This window comes from Euphorbia lathyris, chromosome 2 (assembly GCF_963576675.1).
Source record: "Euphorbia lathyris chromosome 2, ddEupLath1.1, whole genome shotgun sequence".
NCBI lineage: Eukaryota > Viridiplantae > Streptophyta > Magnoliopsida > Malpighiales > Euphorbiaceae > Euphorbia > Euphorbia lathyris.
Genome location: NC_088911.1, coordinates 74,109,957 through 74,115,808, shown reverse-complemented (window position 1 = coordinate 74,115,808; position 5,852 = coordinate 74,109,957). Strand labels below are relative to the sequence as shown.

The window sequence follows — 5,852 nt, the reverse complement described above, 5'->3', positions numbered from 1 at the left end:
CTACGTGATCGGTATATATAATAACTTTAGATCCTAACAGATACGACCTAAACTTATCACATGCAAAAACTACCGCTAGCATTTCTTTTTCGGTTGTGGTGTAATTTAACTGTGCACCTAACAATGTGTGACTTGCATAATAAATGATATGAAGTTTCTTATCATTCCTCTGACCTAATACACATCCTACGGCTAAATCGATTGCATCATACATAATTTCGAAAGGTAAATCCCAATCGGGTTTAGCAATTATGGGTGCACTGACTAAGGCGGTTTTTACTGTTTCGAAAGCTTTTATACAATCTTCATTAAAATCAAAAGTTGAATCCTTCATAAGCAAATTAATAAGTGGTTTGGAAATCACAGAAAAGTTTTTAATAAATCTTCTGTAAAAACCTGCATGTCCTAAAAATGACCTTACTCCCTTAACAGTAGTTGGTAGGGGTATTTTCTCTATGACTGAAGTTTTTGCTCTATCCACTTCTAATCCTTTTTCAGATATTTTATGACCTAAAACTATTCCTTCGTCTACCATGAAATGATACTTTTCCCAGTTTAAAACTAAATTTGTTTCTTCACATCTTGACAACACTTATCTAAGTTTTGTAAACATGCATCAAAAGTATCTCCATAAACTAAAAAATCATCCATAAAAACTTCCATGATATCTTCAATGAAATCATTAAATATTGCAGTCATACAACGTTGAAAAGTTGCTGGTGCATTACATAGACCAAAGGACATTCTCCTATATGCAAAAGTTCCATAAGGACATGTGAAGGTTGTTTTATCTTGGTCATCCGGGCAAATATATATTTGAAAGAATCCGGAATAACCGTCTAGAAAACAATAAAATGCATGACCGGCTATCCTTTCGATCATTTGATCAATGAAAGGTAGAGGAAAATGATCTTTCCTAGTTGCTTTGTTAAGGTTCCTATAATCTATACAAACCCTCCAACCGGTGGTGGTTCGCATAGGAATTAATTCACCTTCGTCATTCCTTACAACAGTTATGCCTCCCTTTTTAGGTACACAATGAATTGGACTAACCCATTCACTATCCGAGATAGGATAAATGATTCCATTGTCTAAAAGTTTAGTAATCTCATTTTTTACTACTTCTTTCATGTTCGGATTTAAGCGTCTTTGCCTATCCGCTTTAGGTGGCTTATCTTCTTCTAAATGAATTCTGTGCATTACAATACTAGGATTAATTTTTTTTAAGTCTAAAATTTGCCATCCCATACTTCCTATCATGTTTCTAACAACTTCTTTCAATTTCTCTTCTTGATCTTCAGTTAACTTATTAGAGATTATTATAGGAAGAGTATCACTTTCACCTAGGAAAGCGTACCTTAAATGGTTTGGTAACTCTTTAAGTTCTAACTTAGGGGTACTACAATTGAAGGTGGAACTGGTCCATCTTCTTGAATCAAAGGCTCTGGGTCCTTATCTTCTAATTCTTCCCCCATTATGGGTTCTATTATTTCTTCTATTTGAACAATATCATTGACACATTCTTCGACCAAATCAAGTTTCATACAAGCGAATTCTTCCATAGGATATTTCATCGCTTTGTTCATATTAAACTCAATTTTATCTTCACCTATTCTCAAAACTACTTTCCCTTCTGATACATCGACTAATGCACGCCCATTATTCATAAACGGTCGACCAAAGATTAGTGGACAATTAACGTCATATGCAAAGTCTAATATAACGAAATCGGTAGGAAAAATGAACTTATCGACTTTGACTAAAACATCCTCAGTTATACCATATGGTTTCTTAGTGGTTTGATCCGCTAATTACAAAACCATGTCGGTACGCTTGATATCTTCTTCTAAACCTAATTTATTAAAAATAGACAATGACATTAAGTTAATGCTTGCTCCTAAATCACAAAGACAACTTGGGAACTCAATGTCTCCCAACTTACACGGGATGGTGAAACATCTAGGATCTTTGATTTTTATGGGTAAATTACTCGACACTATTGAACTACAGTCCTCTGTTAACGATATGGATGAAATTCCTTCCCAACTGATTTTCTAAGAAATTAAATCTTTTAAAAACTTACCATAGTTAGGAATTTGCGTTATCTCATCCATAAACGTTAAATTTATATGCAAATTTTTAAGTTTGTCCAAAAATGTTAAAAGTTGTTTGTCATAGTCCTTGTTTCGGACTTTATGCGGAAAAGGTGGTTTGGGTACAAAAGTTTTTGTACTTGCATCTAATGGTGAACCTTTTGCATTTAAAGTATCTTCCTTGGATTTTGTTGGTAAATCAGTTCCCTGCATAATGTTAGTTGAATCTTCGGGAATTTCCGGACCTAAGTAATTTTTTCCTGAACGAAGAGTGATAGCCTTTACATGCTCTTTCGGATTTTCTTCCGTATGGCTGGGAAGACTTCCCTCTTTTCGGGATGGAATTGATTTAACAATTTGTCCTATTTGAACCTCCAAATTATGGATGCTAGACGAATGGTTTTTAATAAGTTGATCGAATTTATTCTCGATGCGTTTAAAACCATCATCATGGCTACTTACTTTTCCACTAATAGCGTCTATAAATTTGTCGATTTTAGAAGATAAAGTGCTAATCGTATCTCTTGACTGATTTTGATAATTATTGGTACGATTTTAATTAGCACTGGTATTATTATTATTATTATCTTTCCAATTAAAATTAGGATGATTCCTCCATCCAGAATTATAAGTACTAGAATAAGGATTATTAATTTGGTTTTGCCCTTGGACAAAATTTACATGTTCAATCTCATCCATACCTTCGTAATCCACATCTGTTGGGATTGGATTACCATTGGTATCGCACGGTGCCATAAACCTATAAATTTTGTGCGATAAGGCAGAAAATTGGGCTTGTAACATTGCGACTGGATCGAGATTCACTATACCTTACTGGTGATGTGGTTGAGGATGATGGTTTCGCCACTGGTATGTGTCCACGTTCCGCGGGCCACATACTGCTGTTGATTGCCATCTCCTCCAAAAGTTCTCTTGCTTGGGCAGATGTCTTCTTCATAAATAACTCTCCCGACACAGCATCTAATGAACCTCTAGTTGTAGGATTTTTCCGTTATAAAAAGTTTGCATTAAAAGTGCATCGGGCAATTGGTGGTGTGGGCATAAACGTTGAAGTTCCTTAAAACGTTCCCAAGCCTCATAAAGAGTTTCATTATCATATTGCGTAAAAGATGTTAACTCTTTTATGGCTCTTGCTGTTTTTGCTAAAGGGAAATTTTTTGATAAAAATGCTTAGGCTAATTGGTCCCAAGTTCCGAATGTTGCGACGGGCATAGAAGTTAACCAATCTTTGGCTCTATCCTTCAAGGTGAAAGGAAAGAGTCGAAGTTTAATTGCTTCGACTGGCACATCGGTCATTTTAAAAGTGTCACAAATTTCTAAGAAATTTGTCAAATGGGTGTTTGGATTTTCGTTAGATAGTCCATAAAATGTCACATTATTTTGTAACATATTAAGCAATGCTGGCTTAATTTCAAATTGGTGTGCGACTATTTGGGGTCTAACTATGCTACTGGCTAACGAACAGTTATAATACAACTGTAATATGCTATAGTCTTGATAATTTCAATATAAACAAGAATCTAGAGACCGACATGAGAGGATTAGGGTTTTGGTAAAGGAGTAGTTTTGGAAATTAAGAAAATTAGTCTTAGGAATAGCTACTCCAAGGTTAAATTGAAGAATAATTATTCAACAAAATGTAATAACTATTCCATGCAAAATAATCAATCAAATATAGGAATAACTATTTTCTAGGAATAACTATTCTATTTCTCCATTATCCTATGAACCAAACAAGTCCTTAGATCAACTATAGTGAAAGCAACAAGCCCTTAGAGCTACTATAGTGGAAGTAAAAAAATATTGTTACATCTAAAATAACACTCCCCAACAAAATAATTTGTTCAATACTTATTATAAATTCCATAAAAAATATTTATCCAATACAATAATTAATTTGTTCTCTGTTGAGCGATTTCCGCAAGTGCACTGTTGTTAGACAAGGTGCCGAACGGCCTCGCCCGGGCGGACCGGGGGGTGGACACCTCATGGCGACGTAAGCGGTGATTGGCACCGAAAGCAACCAATCGTGGAATCAAGCTGCTCGGCAGGACCGGAGCTCGGAGTATGGAAGAGTCGCCACCCACGAATGGGAAAATGAACACCGATCCCTTGCGGGAGACCGGTGAGGGTTCGAGAAACTTAGGTACGAGCCGAGAAGGCTAGCTCCTTTCCGGAGAAAGGCTACTAGGCACCCCGACATCGCCCGGTTATGAACCACCGGCCTCCTACTCAGCGTGTTAGGCGATAACGGACTAATCACATATTTCTTTAAGTTTAAAATTCATTTGAAACCTTTTCTTTCTCGCTTTGAAAACCGTTTTGAGCATGTTATTAGAATCCATTTTAGTAAAGAATCACCCATTTTGCATAAATTTAAAGTATATAGGAGAGAGAGGGGGAGAAGAGAGAATTGATTTATTCACAGTGTGATTTTATGCTTTAGACTATACACTAACTCTAAGCTAATCTCACTCCCCGAAAAACGAGTTTATTTACATGGTTCGTACCTTAATCACCGTTGGAACGATTTAGGTACGTTTCAAAACCCCGTTAATTTACATGACATCGACTCGAATCGCCGTTGGAACGACTCGAGCGTTTGAAAACGTTTGAACAAGAAGTTTTAACCAAAAACGTGATTAAGCATACAAGTTCATTCATTTTGTATAAAACTGTTTAGTTAGGAAAACGATTCAAAACTTCATTATTTACAATGAAAATGATTTTAATTACAATGTTCGCTTAATCCGTCATTGGAACGAATTAAGGTTTTAAAACGTGATATTTTTAGAAGGCGATTTAAAACGACGAAAAACCTTTTTATTTACATTAAGAATCTCTAAAAAACTCTTTAGTTTAAATAATCAAATTGAAGTCTCTCTTTTGTGGTTTATTTCCCTTTTTTTCACTCAATTGAACCTTTACTTATCATAATCACAACAAATTAAATCACAATTACCAAACAAAACCCATTTAAAATATACATATAAATGTCTAAAGAATAAAAAAGGAATATATACATATATATACCTTTTTAGTAAAAGATGGTGATTACACCTATAGATTAAAAATAAGGTAAAAACATAATATATACTATAGTTATTGATATATGCTAATAAAAAGGAAAATAACACTAAGTATAGTATACTTTTTATCCTAATTCAAAACATGTAAAAATAATGAATAAAGTTCATGAATGAGAAAATAACATTTAACCCCAAATTAGTTTTTACACAATAGCTATATGGAAATTAACCCACCTAAAAGTACATCCCAATATCAATACCCAAAATAATATCTAATAACCCAAAAGCATTTATAAATCATCCCAAATGGGCCAAGCAAATGATCCACAAAAATAATAATTAGATATAGCTTAAATGGACTTAAAGAAAACATATATATACATATATATATATTTACAAAGTTAGATTAATATAAATAATACCCAAACACAAAATGAGTAAATATATAATAGATAATTATTAGTTATATACCCCAAAATGATTTTAATAAAATAATTACATAATTATATATACATATATTAGGGACCAAATATCAAAAAGTTAAGAAAAAAGGGTTAAAAAGGCATTTTTTACGAATTCCAGCAGCTTTACCGACGGAAAATCCGTCGGTAAACCGCCTTTACCGACAGAAAAAGTGAAATTACAGAAACAGCTCTTAACAGTTTCCAGATTTATTCAAAAGCTTTAGATCTAATCTATTCTATCATTT

At 33.9% G+C, this 5,852-nt stretch overlaps 1 non-coding gene across 1 annotated transcript; it reads left to right on the top strand.

The window, feature by feature from the left end:
* Nucleotides 1-3,138: 3,138 nt before the first annotated feature.
* On the top strand, nt 3,139-3,243 carry LOC136221241 (small nucleolar RNA R71). Its single transcript, XR_010685018.1, has one exon. It is a non-coding gene; the product is annotated as a small nucleolar RNA R71 (small nucleolar RNA).
* Nucleotides 3,244-5,852: the final 2,609 nt, after the last annotated feature.